The sequence below is a fragment of the Pongo pygmaeus genome, chromosome 7, assembly GCF_028885625.2.
Source record: "Pongo pygmaeus isolate AG05252 chromosome 7, NHGRI_mPonPyg2-v2.0_pri, whole genome shotgun sequence".
Classification (NCBI taxonomy): Eukaryota; Metazoa; Chordata; class Mammalia; order Primates; family Hominidae; genus Pongo; species Pongo pygmaeus.
The window spans coordinates 2,110,795-2,126,888 of NC_072380.2; the positions used below are offsets into that span (position 1 = coordinate 2,110,795).

A 16,094-nucleotide genomic window follows, 5' to 3' on the forward strand; every position below is an offset into this window, starting at 1 on the left:
GATTAGCTTATAAATGAAAAGACTTTTCCCAGAGTTTTAACCTGCAATCTGAAAACTCAAGCTGTGTTCTTCTCTCAGATTTCAAAACTAATGATAGTGATTCTACAGTCTAAATTTAGTTGACAGTTCTGAGGATGATTGATAAGGGACATTCCGAGCATCTTAGCTCTGCAGCCTTAAGCAACACGGTCATTTGGTTGAAATATGCAGTTATGAGGTCAAATGAGTAAGAATACTTTTTATTAATGATGAAAGTTTAAGAGATGATTTTCTTAGCTACTTTCTTTAAGATAAGATTTTAAGGGGTTAAAAATTCTCAAAAATATTCTTTCCATTGTATTTGTCATTTCTTAGATATATCTGCAATGCCCTCTTAATGCTCTTTCAAAATAGAGTACAATAATATAATGCTTTAAAGCAACTATTTCTCCAGGCTTTTTACATGAGCTAGCCAAATAGGAACCATGGATCCAGGAATTTCTAACATTCCTATTTAAAAAGGTTACCCCACTCTCATTCAAGGTTAATGAAGAGGCGTTGGGTTATTTAATAAATGCTAAATTGGCCAGTAATATTTTAAATTGTCTATAAATGATGGGTAGACAAAAGGAGTATAAGTTGGAAATCATTTATGAGCTTCCCCAGTGATCAATCTTACAAATGTTTCTATAAATGACTCACCATATTTTTCAAAGTGAAAAAAGATTTAATCACCTAATTTACAGCATAATATGACAAAACAAGTTGGAAATAAGTGTGAGTGAGAGAGAAATTGGATAAAGTTTGAAAAGGAGCTTCATTTACCAATAAATATAGTTCCAGTAGTATCATGTGACATCAATATAATAATTGGTAAAAAAATCCACGTGTATCATCTTTAAAATGTTTTCATAATATTATAAGATAGGCATTGAGTATTGGGCCCATGTTTTTCAGGTGGTAAATCATGCTCAGGAAGGTTCTATCAATAGTAAATAATGGAAATGGGGTTCAACTCCAGATCTCATGCCCTCAAAACTAGTTTGTGCACCATTAGATTCTGTGGTCCCTGCCTTCCTATGTAAGCCTGTAATATGCACGTATGGTCATATACACAATGATGGCATCGATATTTACATACATTCCTTAGAAATGTTTTATGGCTCTGTGTGTGTATGTAGGAGATATGTGATATTTTCTTTGTGGGAATTATATTATTAATACAATTCAATGTGCTTATGTTTCGATTTAAAATTTAAATTTAAATTTAAATATTTAAACATTAATCTGACAAGAAAATGAAGGTTGAAGGTAATTGTGTATGAAAAAATCCACTTATGATTGTGAAGAAACGTTGGCAAAACTATAATTTTGTGTTCATATGTGCTCCTCCTTATTGTCATTGTATCAGTTTGCATGACTGCAAAGTGTATCTTTAATGCAATTATTTCAATAATAATTTATTAAGTGTATCTAATGCATCTGGAAGCTTTTGCTCAGAAGCACTTATCACACCCTAATGTATTTATATGCTTCGATATTTATCTTTTGTTTAATAAATTTGACGGTAATATCTGTTCTCAGATGGCTTTGAGTCAAAGAGGAAGAAAAAGGTAAGAAATCAGTTACTCTGCAGTGTGCTGTAGCCTGTGATAAAGAGCACTTCTGAGGGCTCTGAAATCTTGCAGGTTGATGAATAATTAACCAGGTAGACAATGGTGGGTGTGCATTCTAAGCTGAGGAAGAGGCACACTCATGGGCTCACTGGTATATGAAAGCATGACATATTTGGGTTCTGTGGAGTTGGGATGGGCAACATACAGGTGAATTAGATGGAGTTGCACCGGTCGAGCTTTGGCTGAGGCGTGGGGGTGTTATTATCTTTGTTATTTACTTCCTTTTAATTGTTTTGGCTTTATTTGCTCATTTCTTCCCTAAGTTCTTGAGGTAGAAGCTGATATTATTGATATGAGGCTTTTTCTGTGTTTGAATGTATCCATTTCATGCTTTAAGTGTCCCTGTCAGCACTGCTTTAGCTCTACCCTACACGTTTTGATATATTTCTTTTTAATTTTCATTCTGTCTTTTAAAAATGTATTTGAAGCTTCCATTTTTATTCTGAATGTTTTAAATGTATCATGTTTAGTTCTCAAGTGTGTGGAGACTTCTCTGTAATCTTTCTGTTGTAATTTCTAGTTTGATTTCCTTTTGGGTAGAGAACACACTGTATAATTTCTGTTTTTAAAATTTGTTTCATACATGGTCTATCTTGGTTAATATCCCATTCAACACATTAAAAGAATGTGTATTCTTTTGTTTTTGGGTGGAGTGTTCTATAAATATTGGTTAGATCCTGTTGGTTGATGATGTTGTTGATTTCTTCTATATCATTGCTATTTTTAAATTGGTTTATTGAGTGAAGGATGTTGAACTCTCACTTTAATTTGGATTTGTCTGTTTCTTCTTTCAGTTAGATTAGGATTGGCTTAATATATTTTTCAGCTTTGATATTTGGGGCATACACACTTAAGATTGCTATGTCCTTTTGGTGGATTGACCCTTTTATCAATCTTTAGTATCCCTGTCTGATTAATGTAGCCACTCCTGTTTTCCTTTGATTAATGCTTGCATGATATATCATTTTTCTATTCTTTTACTTTGAACCTTCATAAACTATTTGAAGTGTGTTTCTTGTAGGAAGTGTACAGTTTGGTCATGTGTTGTAGCACTGTCTTTTAATCTGTGTATTTGGACCATTTGTATTAAGTGTAATTATTGCTATATTAGGACTTAATTTTGCCATTTTATTTTTGTTTTCTATTTGGTCTCTATATTTTTTGTTTCTCTGTTTTTTTTTTCTTGTCTTCTTTTGAGTTACTTAAATTTTGTTCCCAAATTTCATTTTGATATATTGGTAGTGTTTTCAAATGTATCTCTTTGTATAGTGTTTTTAGTGGTTTCTCTAGGTCTTTATACATACACAACTTAACATTATGTACTGCTGTTATATCACCAGTTTGACTGATTTATATGAACCTTACCCTCATTTAAATTTCTTTACCTTTCTCCATTTATTATATAATTCTCTTAAGTATTTTATCTATACTATATACATATATATATATATATATATATATATATGGTTGGAATGACATCAAACTATGCCATAATTTTTGCTTCAACTATAAAGAGAAGAAAAAAAGTCTATTATATTTACCTATATTTTTTCTTACCATCTTTTTCCTTATTTTCCAGTGACTTAGGTTTCCTTTTTTAGTCATTTTGTTTCTTTTCAGATGATTTCCTTTAGCTATCCTTTAAAATAGTCCTTCTAGAGACATATTCTCTTGATATACTTTTGTCTCACAATATTTTGATTTTTTTCTTTAATTCGGAATGATATTATTACAGGACACAGAATTCTGGTTTGACATTTTTTAGCACTTGAGAAATGTAATACTTCCTTCTGGTCTTTACAATTTCCAGGGACAAATCCACTGTAATTCAAATTACTTTTTATCTATAGGTAAGGTGTTACTACTCTCTCACCACTTTCAGGTATTTTTCTTTCTTTATATTTTTCACTCTATGACTATAATGAGTGAATTTCTTTGGGGTTCATTCAGTTTTTTGAATCTGTAGGTTTTGTGTCTCTTGCCAATTTGGGAAAAATTTTAATCATTATTTGAGTGCTTTTTTAGACCAACATTTTTCTTCTCATTCTGGACCTCTAATAATATAAATGTTATTTTTTTCTTATATTTTTACTAGTTCCTAAGGTTATATTCAGTCTGCTTTTTCCCTCTGTTTTACAGAATGGGCATATTAGTCAGGGTTCTCTAGAGGGACAGGACTAATAGGATAGGCGTCTATATGAAAGGGACTTTATTAAAGAGAATTGACTGACACGATCACAAGATGAAGTCCCACAATAGGCTGTCTGCAAGCTGAGGAAACTGGAAGCCAGTCCGAGTCCCAAACCTCAAAAATGAGGAACTGACAGTGCAGCCTTCAGTCTGTGGCTGAAGGCCCAAGAGCCCCTGGCAAATCACCAGTGTGAGTCCAAAAGACCAAAAGCTGAAGAACTTGGAGTCTGATGTTCAAGGGCAGGAAGCATCCAGCAAAGGAGAAAGATGAAAGATGAAGACTCAGCAAGTCTGCTCTTCCAACTTCTGCCTGCTTTATTCTAGCTGTGCTGCCAGCTGACTAGATGGTGCCCACCCAGATTGAGGGTGGGCCTGCTGCTTCCACTCCATTGAGTCAAATGTTAATCTCCTTTGAACACATCCCCACAGACACACCCAGGAACAGTACTTTGCATCCTTCAATCCAATCAGGTTGACACTCAATATTACACAATGACACAATGGGTAATTTCTATTGTTCTATACTTAGAACAATATTATTTCTATTGTTCTATATTTGTTCTGATTTTTTTCCTGTCTCCTCCATTTTGCTGTTAAGCTCATCTATTTTGTGTATGTTCATGTGTGTGTTTTATTGTGGTTATACTTTTCAGTTCTAAAATTTCCATTTGGTTCCTTTTATATCTTCTAACTTTTTGCTCAGACTTTCTATTTGATGAGGCTTCTTTATTTTGTTTCAATTGTGTTCACAATTTTTCATTTTTTAGAATGGCTATTTAAAATCTTTATAATGTAATTCCAATTATCTGTCATCTCGGTGTTGGTATCTATTTATTTTTAAACATTCTATTGAGAACTCCCTGGTTCTTGGTATGATGAATGATTTTTTTCATTGAAATTTCTACACTTTGGAAGTTATGTTATGTACTGTTGTCTTACTCATTTCCTTATTTTGAGCTATTTGTCTTGACACTGTTTAATATGTGAAGGACAGGTGCTACTCACTACCAGCAGGGGAGGGTAGAAGTCCAGGTTCCTCTATTGATACCCAGTGAGGGCTACTGCTTGTAACTTCTGGCCAGGGTAGCATTTCTCTCTCCTCACTAGTTCCTATTGCTACCTTTCTTGCTGGGAAAGGTGAAAATGTCTCATTAGTTGTAACTCACATGGCCTTCACTGGCTTCCTGTGTGTTTGTGAGTGTTGACCACTTTACTGCTGGGCAGGGTGAAGTCCCAGCTCTTGTTTGATTCTATCTCAGTGGGGTGGGGTGGAAAACCTGTTACTCCAGGACTGTTGTCAAGTCCTGTCCTTCAAATGGTTTCCACTGAAACCTGGGAGGGGAGGAAGTAGTCGTTAACTGCGGGACATCAAAACAGAAATTCTTAAATGCAAGCAGAGAATGAAAACAAACTATGTGTTACTCAGAAAAGCCTGAAAATTAACATACAGAGGACTCTCAAGAGGAACAATAAGTGGCAGAGGCAATGGAATAGTGTGGAGATAAATAGCTCTAAGTAGTTACTTTTTCAGCAATTATGATGAATAAGGCATTGTAATATAACCACAACAGATTTTAATGTGAAAAGTTATAAGGAACACACTTCAAGAAGAAGGAAAATGATCCCAGGAGGAATATCTGAGATAAAGGAGGAAATGGCAAGCAAACAAACTTATAAACTTGCTTATAAATAAAAACAAATATCGTTGAAGACAAGAAAAGTAATGATGTCTAAAATTGTATGTTCTTGGAAACACGAAATTAAAATATTGGACAGAAAAAAACTCAACAAGTCATAACTCAAGAGAAAGAAATAAGAATTAAAATGCCTAAGATTTTATATTTTGTGAAAGTGAGTATAATTTTAGTTTATACTTGGATAATTTAAGTGTGCAATATAAAATATCAAGTGTAACCAAAATAAGAATAGTAACATCTAAGTTATTGAATTTCGGAAACAAAAAGTAACAAAGTAACAACAAACAAAAACCCTAATTATACTAGAAAGAGAAAAGGAAAGACAGAAATAGAAAGAAACCTACTTTTATTTTTTTTTTTTTTTAATTTTTTGAGACAGAGTCTCCTACGGTGGCCCAGGCTGGAGTGCAATGGCATGATTTCAGCTCACTGCAAGCTCCGCCTCCTGGGTTCACACCATTCTCCTGCCTCAGCCTCCTGAGTAGCTGGGACTACAGGCACCCACCACCATGCCTGGCTAATGTTTTGTATTTTTAGTAGACAGGTTTCACCATGTTAGCCAGGATGGTCTCGATCTTCTGACCTCATGATCTGCCCCCCTCGGCCTCCCAAAGTACTGGGATTACAGGCATGAGCCACCGCACCTGGCCCAGAACCTAGATTTTAAAATTATAGTAAAAACAAGTCTCACTCTGTCAGTTATTACTGATTATAATAAATGTAAATGAAAAAATTTATTAGTTAAAAGGCAGGATTATCAGATTATACTTGAGAACTAAGTTCTAGTGTGTGCCATTTACAAAAACACACGTCAAAACAACAGAGAAAAGTGGTTTAAAAATATGTAACACAAATGATAACAACATAAACTGGATAACTTTATAATATTAGAAAAATTGACTTTAGGAGAAAATCATTAAGAGGGATAAAAAAAGCTATTATGAGGCTGGGTGTGGTGGCTCACACCTGTAATCCCAGCACTTTGAGAGGCCAAGGAGGGTGGATCACAAGGTCAGGAGATCAAGACCATCCTGGCTAACACAGTGAAACCCCGTCTCTACTAAAAATATAAAAAAAAACAAAATTAGCCAGGCATGGTGGCAGGCGACTGTGGTCCCAGCTACTCGGGAGGCTGAGGGAGGAGAATGGCATGAACCCAGGAGGTGGAGCTTGCAATGAGCCGAGATTGCGCCACTGCATGCCAGCCTGGGTGACAGAGCGAGACTCTATCTCAAAAAAAAAAAAGAAGAAAAAAAATAGCTATTACAAAATGGTATAGTAATCATTTTTCTTGAAGGATATACTAATCTAAATTTGTAGCCACATATAAACTAATGTGAGGATATTGAAAACCTAGAAATTTAAAAATATTTTTTTGGGGAAGAGGGTCTTGCTTTGTTACCCAGGCTGAGTGCAGTGGTGTGATCAGGGCTCACTGCAGCTGAGACTTCCCTGGCTGAAGCAATTTTTCCACTTCAGCCTCCCAACTAGCTGGGTCTACAGGTGCCCCCACACCTGGCTAATTTTTTAATTTTAATTTTTTTTAGAGATGGGATCTTGCTATGTTGGCTAGGCTGGTCTCAAATTCCTAGGATCAAATAGTCCTCCTACTTTGGCCTTCTACAGTGCTGGGATTATAGGTGTGATTCATGGTTCCTGACCAAAATAAAATTGTGTGTGTGTGTGTGTGCGCACGTGCATTTGTGTATTCTGACAGCAGAATAATTCCCTGTCCCCATTATTGATTAGGGAGGCAAGAACATAAAAATGGTAAAATAGAAATTTAAACATGATTAACAAACTTGACTTATTTCATATAAATATAATTGTAATTTTTTGTTTTTTAATAATTGTAGTCTTAATTTAGGAATTATACATATTTTAGAGTTATATGAAATATTATAAAAATCTGTCTTATATTAGTTCATAAGACTAGTTGCTACACAATACATAGAATCAGCAAAATACTAGCTATGTTGTCTGACCATAAAATAAATAATTAATATTTAGCAACAAAGAGGAAAATACCAACAACATATTAGAAATTAAAGCTACATGTACACTAAACAATTTATGGTTTAAGAATAACTAATGTTATAGATTTATCGGGTATTTTAAACTAAATGATACCGTGGATACTATATTTTAAAATATTCAACAGAGTAATTTAGAAAAAGTAAAACACAATTATCCAAATTAATAAAGGAGATCATAAAGATAATAAAATAAGTATATGAAAAATAAAAATATTAATGTGAAAATTTTGTTCTTTGAAAAGCTAAAACAAAGAAACAAAACAAACAAAATTGTGATAGGCCTATCTTGAGATAGATCTAGGAGAAAAAAGGAAGAGAAATTCCAGAATAAATAATTGTAAAAATGAAAAAGTGACATACCATCTATTCAACAGAGATTGACAAGGTAATAAAAGGCTATTTTGCCATAAAATTAGAAAATTGAGATAAAATGGCCAAATAGCTAAGAATATTTTACCAAAATTGAATAAAAAAGACATAGAAAACCATAATATTACTGGAATCAGTTTAAAAATTCTTTATTAAGTAAACAATTGGCTGAAATTGTTTTACAGAGTTGTTCTTCCAAGTTGTCAGAGAGCAGAGCAATAGACTATCTATAAATAATTCTAAGGTACAAAAAGAGGGGGCAAACTCTCAATTTTATTCTTTAACACTAGGAAAATCCAGATGCCAAAACCATACAAGACAGAATAGGGAATAAATATTACGAGGGAATAAAAAAATTAAAAAAAAAATTCCTGTGTAGTCCACCAACCTTACAAAACTCAAGAAGGTTGAAGTTGGAGGAGCCATGTTTTGCTGTTCACAAAATTCCCTTTTTCCACTTTCCTAATGTAAGATAATGCTGGAAAATGAACACTCAGCCAGAAGCCACATTTCTCAATCCCTTTTAAGTGGGTGATACGTTAAGATGGAATTGACCAATGGGATGTGAGTATAAAAGATTTATACCTCTTTCAAACTTGACTCATGAAAAATTGCATGTTTGATCATCTGCGCTCTTTTCGTCTTCTGATTGGCTGGACTGAAGACAGCCCTTGCCAGACACTAAATCTGCCAGCACCTTGACGTTGAGCTTCCCAGCCTCCAGAACTATGAAAAATCAATTTCAGGACTTTATAAATTATTCAGTCTAAGAAATTTTGTTATAGCAGCAGGAAAAGCTTAGGACAGTATTCAATAACTGTTTGCTGAATGAGTGAACAGTAGTATTTTCATAGCATATTTAGCTATATTCTAATATTGTTGTTATTCAAATATTCTGTATTCCTATTTGTGTGTTCATTAAAGTAATATTTTCATAATCTACAAACAAGTAGGCTGCTTCTAAAATTCATCTATAAAACATATATGAAGAGTGAAATCTCTCACAGTGAGTTTGTTTATACATAAGTAATACAGTTTATTATTGATTTTGAATCATGAAGTGGAGAGTTTATTCAATGTAACAAAGAAATATTGGACAAATCTAATCCCTGAGTCTGTAAGTTTTTAGAGAGCTTTTATTGATTTTCTTTACAGTGCATCTGGTTTTCTGGATTAATTAGTACTTCTCCTAGAAGACAGATCTTATGTCCAAAATAATCTATTTTCTTTTCCTTCAAGAAATTAATATCTAACAAAAAAATGACTGAAGCCTGCTAAGATTACTACACCAATGTGCATTCATCACTTTAATATACCACAGATGTATTTTCCATGTCTAGTGAAGCAAAATGTTGCCTAGATTAAAAAATATGGAAACTGGGGATTCCCAGGCAAGATGGCCAAATAGGACAGCTCCAGTCTGCAGCTCCCAGTGAGACCAACGCAGAAGGTGGGTGATTTCTGCATTTCCAACTGAGGTACTTGGTTCATCTCACTGGGACTGGTTAAACAGTGGGTGCAGCCCATGGAGGGTGAGCAGAAGCAGGGTGGGGCATTGCCTTACCCAGGAAGCAAAAGGGGCTGGGTAACTCCCTCCCTTAGCCAAGGGAAGTCATGAGGGACCGTGCTGTGAGAGATGGTGCTGTCTGGCCAAGATATTATGCTTTTCCCACAGTCTTCACAGCCCACACACCAGGAGATTCCCTTGGGTACCTACACCACAAAGGACCTGAGTTTCAAGCACAAAACTGGGCCGCCATTTGGGCAGACACCGAGCTAGCTGCAGGAGTCTTTTTTCATATCCCAGTGGCGCCTGGAACACCAGCGAGACAGAACTGTTCACTCCCCTGGAAAGGGGGCTGAATCCAGGGAGCCAAGTGGTCTTGCTCCAGTGGATCCCACCCCCACAGAACCCAGCAAGCTAAGATCCACTGGCTGGAAATTCTAGCTGCCAGCACAGCAGTCTGGTCAACCTGGGATGCTTGAGCTTGGTGGGGGGAAGAGTGTCCGCCATTACTGAGGCTTGAGTAGGCGGTTTTCTACTCGCAGTGTAAACAAAGACACCAGAAGTTCAGACTGGGCAGAGAACATCGCCAAGCTGCAAAGTCACTGTAGCCAGACTGCCTCTTTAGATTCCTCCTCTCTGGGCAGGGCATTTCTGAAAGAAAGGCAGCAGCCCCAGTCAGGGGCTTATAGATAAAACTCCCACCCACCTGGGACAGAGCACCTGGGGGAAGAGGCAGTTGTGGGTGCGGCTTCAGCAGACTTAAACATTCCTGCCTCCCGGCTCTGAAGAGAGCAGCAGCTCTCCCAGCACAGCACTCAAACTCTGCTAAGGGTCAGACTGCCTCCTCAAGTGGGTCCCTGACCCTCATGCCTCCTGACTGGGATATACCTCCCAGCAGGGGTTGACAGACACCTCATACAGGAGAGCTCCAACTGCCATCTGGCAGGTGCCCCTCTGGATGAAGTTTCCAGAGGAAGGAGCAGGCAGCAATTTCTGCTGTTCTGCAGCCTCCGCTTGTGATACCCAGGCAAACAAGGTCTGGAGTGGACCCCCATCAAACTCCAGCAGACCTGCAGAAGAGAGTCCTGACTGTTAGAAGGAAAACTAACAAACAGAAAGCAATAACATCAACAAAAAGGATTCGAAGGTCACCAACAGCAAAGACCAAAGGTAGATAAATCCACAAAGATGAGGAAAAACCAGCACAGAGTGGCTGAAAATTCCAAAAACTAGAACACTGCTTCTCCTCCAAAGGATCACAACTCCTCACCAGCAAGGAAACAAAACTGGACAGAGAATGAGTTTGACAAATTGATGGAAGTAGGCTTCAGAAGGTGGGTAATAAACTCCTCTGAGCTAAGGAGCATGTTCTAACCCAATGCAAGGAAGCTAAGAACCTTAATAAAAGGTTAGAGGAATTGCTAACTAGAATATCCAGTTTAGAGAAGAACATAAATGAATTGATGGAGCTGAAGACATAGCACAAAAACTTCGTGAAGCATATACAAGTATCAATAGTTGAATTGATCAAGCGGGAGAAATAATATCAGAGATTGAAGATCAACTTAATGAAATAAAGCATGAAGACAAGATTAGAGAAAAAAGAATGAAAAGGAATGAACAAAGCCTCCAAGAACTATGGGACTATGTGAAAAGACCAAACCTACGTTTGATTGGTGTACCTGAAAGTGACAGGGAGAATGGAGCCAAGTTGGAAAACACACTTCAGGATATTATCCAGGAGAACCTCCCCAATCTAGCAAGACAGGCCAACATTCAAATTCAGGAAATACAGAGAACACCACAAAGATACTACTGGAGAAGAACAACCCCAAGACACATAATCATCAGATTCACCAAGTTTGAAATGAAGGAAAAAATGTTAAGGGCAGCCAGAAAGAGAGGTTGGGTTACCCACAAAAGGAAGCCCATCAGATTAACAGTGGATCTCTCTGCAGAAACCCTACAAGCCAGAAGAGAGTGGGGGCCAATATTCAACATTATTAAATAAAAGAATTTTTAACCCAGAATTTCATATCTAGCCAAACTAAACTTCATAAGTGAAGGAGAAATAAAATCTCTTACAGACCAGAAAATACTGAGGGGTTTTGTCACCAGCAGGCCTGTCTTACAAGAGCTCCTCAAGGAAGCACTAAATATGGAAAGGAAAAACAAGTACCAGCCACTGCAAAAACAAACCAAAATGTAAAGACCATCAACACTATGAAAAAACTGCATCAACTAATGGGGAAAATAACCAGCTAGCATCATAATGACAGGATCAAATTCACACATAACAACATTAACCTTAAATGTAAATGGGCTAAATGCCCCAATTAAAAGGTACAGAATGGCAAATTGGATAAAGAGTCAAGAGCCGTCGGTGTGCTGTATTCAGGAGACCCATCTCACATGCAAAGACACACATAGGCTCAAAATAAAAAGATGAAGGAATTTACCAAGTAAATGGAAAGAAAAAAAAAAAGCAGGGGTTGCAATCTTAGTCTCTGATAAAACAGACTTTAAACCAACAAAGATAAAAAAAGACAAAGAAGGGCATTATATAATGGTAAAGGGATCAATGCAACAAGAGGAGCTAACTATCCTAAATTTATATGCACCCAGTACAGGAGCACCCAGATTCATAAAGCAAATTCTTAGAGACCTACAAAGAGACTTTGAGTCTCACACGATAATAGTGGGATACTTTAACACTTCACTGTCAATATTAGACAGATCAATGAGACAGAAAATTAACAAGGATATTCAGGACTTGAACTCAGCTCTGGACCAAGTGAACCTAATAGACAGGTACAGAACTCTCCACCCCAAATCAAAAGAATATATATTCTTCTCAGCACCACATAGTACTTATTCTAAAATTGACCGCATAATTAGAAGTAAAACACTCCTCAGCAAATCATAACAAACAGTCTCTCAGACCACAGTGCGATCAAATTAGAACTCAGGATTAAGATACTCACTCAAAACTGCACAACTAAATGGAAAGTGAACAACCTGCTCCTGAAAGACTACTGGGTAGATAACAAATTGAAGGCAGGAACAAATGAGTTATTTGAAACCAATGAGAACAAAGACAAAACATACCAGAATCTCTGGGACACAGCTAAAGCAGTGGGAAATTTATAGCACTAAATGCCCACAGGAGAAAGCAGGAAACATCTAAAATAGACACCCTAACATCACAATTAAAAGAACTAGAAAAGTAAGAGCAAATAAATTCAAAAGCTAGCAGAAGACAAGGAATAACTAAGATCAGAGAAGAACTGAATGAGATAGAGACACAAAAAACCCTTCAAAAAAATCAATGAATCCAGCAGCTGGTTGTTTGAAAAGATTAACAAAATAGATAGACGGCTAGCCAGACTAATAAAGAAGAAAAGAGAAAAGAATCAAACAGACACAATAAAAAATGATAAAGGGAATATCACCACCAATCCCACAGAAATACAAACTACCATCAGAGAATACTATAAACACCTCTATGCAAATAAACTAGAAAACCTAGAAGAAATGGATAAATTCCTGGACACATACACCCTCCCAAGACTAAACCAGGAAGAAGTCAAATCCCTGAAAAGACCAATAACAAGTTTTGAAATTGAGGCAGTAATTAATAGTCTACCACCCAAAAAAAGCCCAGGACCAGATGGATTCACAGCCGAATTTTACCAGAGGTACAAAAAGGAGCTGGTACCATTCCTTCTGAAACTATTCCAAACAATAGAAAAAGAGGGACTCCTCCCTAACTCATTTTATGAGGCCAGCATCATCCTGATACCAAAACCTGGCAGAGACACAACAAAAAAAGAAAATTTCAGGCCTATAACCCCGATAAACATCAATGTAAAAATACTCAATCAAATACGGGCAAACCGAATCCAGCAGCACATCAAAAAGCTTATCCACCACAATCAAGCTGGCTTCATCCCTGGGATGCAAGGCTGGTTAAACATATGCAAATCAATAAACGTAATCCATCACATAAACAGAACCAATGACAAAAACCACATGATTATCTCAATAGAGGCAGAAAAGGCCTTTGATAACATTTAACACCCCTTCATGCTAAAAACACTCAATAAACTAGGTATTGATGGAACGTATCTCAAAATAATAAGAGCTATTTATGACAAACCCACAGCCAATATCATACTGAATGGGCAAAAGCTGGAAGCATTCCCTTTGAAAACCGGCACAAGACAAGGATGTCCTCTCTCACCACTCCTATTCAACATAGTATTGGAAGTTCTGGCCAGGGCAATCAGGCAAGAGAAAGAAATAAAGGGTATTCAAATAGGAAGTGAGGAAGTTGAATTATGTCTGTTTGCAGATGACATGAGTGTATATTTAGAAAACCCCATCATCTCAGCCCAAAAACTCCTTAAGCTGATAAACCACTTCAGCAAAGTCTCAGGATACAAAATAAATGTTCAAAAATCACAAGCATTCCTATACACTAATAACAGTCAAACAGAGATCCAAATCATGAGCAAATTCCCATTCACAATTGCTACAAAGAGAATAAACTACCTAGGAATACAACTTACAAGGGATACGAAGGACCTCTTCAAGGAGAACTACACACCACTGCTCAAGGAAATAAGAGAGGACACAAACAAATGGGAAAACATTCTATGCTCATGGATAGGAAGAATCAATATCATGAAAGTGGCCATACTACCCAAAGTAATTTATAGATTCAATGCTATTCCCATCAAGCTACCATGGATTTTCTTCACAGAATTAGAAAAAACTACTTTAAATTTCATACGGAACAAAAAAAGAGCCTGTATGGCCAAGATAATCCTAAGCAAAAATAAGAAAGCTGGAGGCATCATGCTACCTGACTTCAAACTATACTACAAGGCTACAGTAACCAAAACAGCATGGTACTGGTACCAAAACAGATATATAGACCAATGGAACAGAACAGAGGCCTCAGAAACAACACCACAAATCTACAACCATCTGATCTTTGACAAACCTGACACAAACAAGCAATGGGGAAAGGATTCCCTATTTAACAAATGGTGTAGGGAAAACTGGCTGGCCATATGCAGAAAACCAAAACTGGACCACTTCCTTACACCTTATACAAAAATTAACTCAAGATGGATTAAAGATTTAAACTTAGGACCTAAAACCATAAAATCCCTAGAAGAAAACCTAGGCAATACCATTCAGGACATAGGCATGGGCAAAGACTTCATGACTAGAACTCCAAAAGCAATGGCAACAAAAGCCAAAATTGACAAATTGGATCTAATTAAACTAAAAAGCCTCTGCACAGCAAAGAAACTATCATCAGAGTGAATGGACAGCCTACAGAATGGGAGAAAATTTTTGCAATCTATCCATCTGACAAAGGGCTAATATCAAGAATCTACAAGGAACTTACACAAATTTACAAGAATAAAAAAAAAATCAAAAAGTGGGCAAAGGGTATGAACAGACACTTCTCAAAAGAAGACATTTATGTGGCCGAAACGTGAAAAAAAGCTCATCATCACTGGTCGTTAGAGAAATGCAAATCAAAACCCCAATGAGATACCATCTCATGCCAGTTAGAATGGCGATCATTAAAAAATCAGGAAACAACAGATGCTGGAGAGGATGTGGAGAAATAGGAACGCTTTTACACTGTTGGTGGCAGTGTAAATTAGTTCAACCATTGTGGAAGACAGTGTGGCGATTCCTCAAAGATAGAGAACTAGAAATACCATTTAACCCAGTAATCCCATTACTGAGCATATACCCAAAAAATTATAAATCATTCTACTGTAAAAACATATGCACACATATGTTTATTGCAGCACTATTTACAATAGCAAAGACTTGGAACCAACCCAAATGCCCATCAGTGTTAGGCTGGATAAAGAAAATGTGGCCCATATACACCATGGAATACTATGCAGCCATAAAAAAGAATGAGTTCGGCTAGATGCTGTGGCTCACTCCTATAATCCCAGCACTATGGGATGCCAAGGTGGGCAGATCATGAGGTCAAGAGATTGACACCAACCTGGCCAGCCTGGTAAAACCCCGTCTCTACTAAAAAATTCAAAAATTAGCTTGGTGTTGTGGCGCATTCCTGTAGTCCTAGCTAATCTGGAGGCTGCGGGAACAGAATCGCTTGGATCCGGGAGGTGGAGGTTGCAGTGTGCCAAGATTGTGACAATGCATACCAGCCTGGTGACAGAGCGAGGCACCATCTCAAAAACACAAAAACAAAAACAAAAAAGAATGAGTTCATGTCCTTTGCAGGGACATGGATGAAGTTGGAAACCATCATTCTCAGCAAACTAACACAGGAACAGAAAACCAAACACTGCATGTTCTCACTCATAAGTAAACATTGAACAATGATAACATATGAGCATGGGGGGAACATCATACATGGGGGCCTGTCGGGGAGTGGGGGACAAGGGGAGGAATAGCATTAGGAGAAATGCCTAACGTAGATGACTGGTTGAAGGGTGCAGCAAACCACTATGGCACATGTATACCTATGTAACAAACCTGCATGTTGTGCACATGTATCCTAGAACTTAAAGTATAATTTAAAAAACTAAAAATATATGGAAACTGTCATTTGTTTGTCTACAATCTTGGCAGT

The 16,094-nt window shown here is 36.9% G+C and overlaps 1 long non-coding RNA gene across 1 annotated transcript in view; it reads left to right on the forward strand.

The window, feature by feature from the left end:
• The window catches only part of LOC129042856 (uncharacterized), a 187,678-nt gene that overhangs the window by 64,073 nt on the left and 107,511 nt on the right, over window positions 1-16,094 (forward strand). The window lies entirely within an intron of this gene.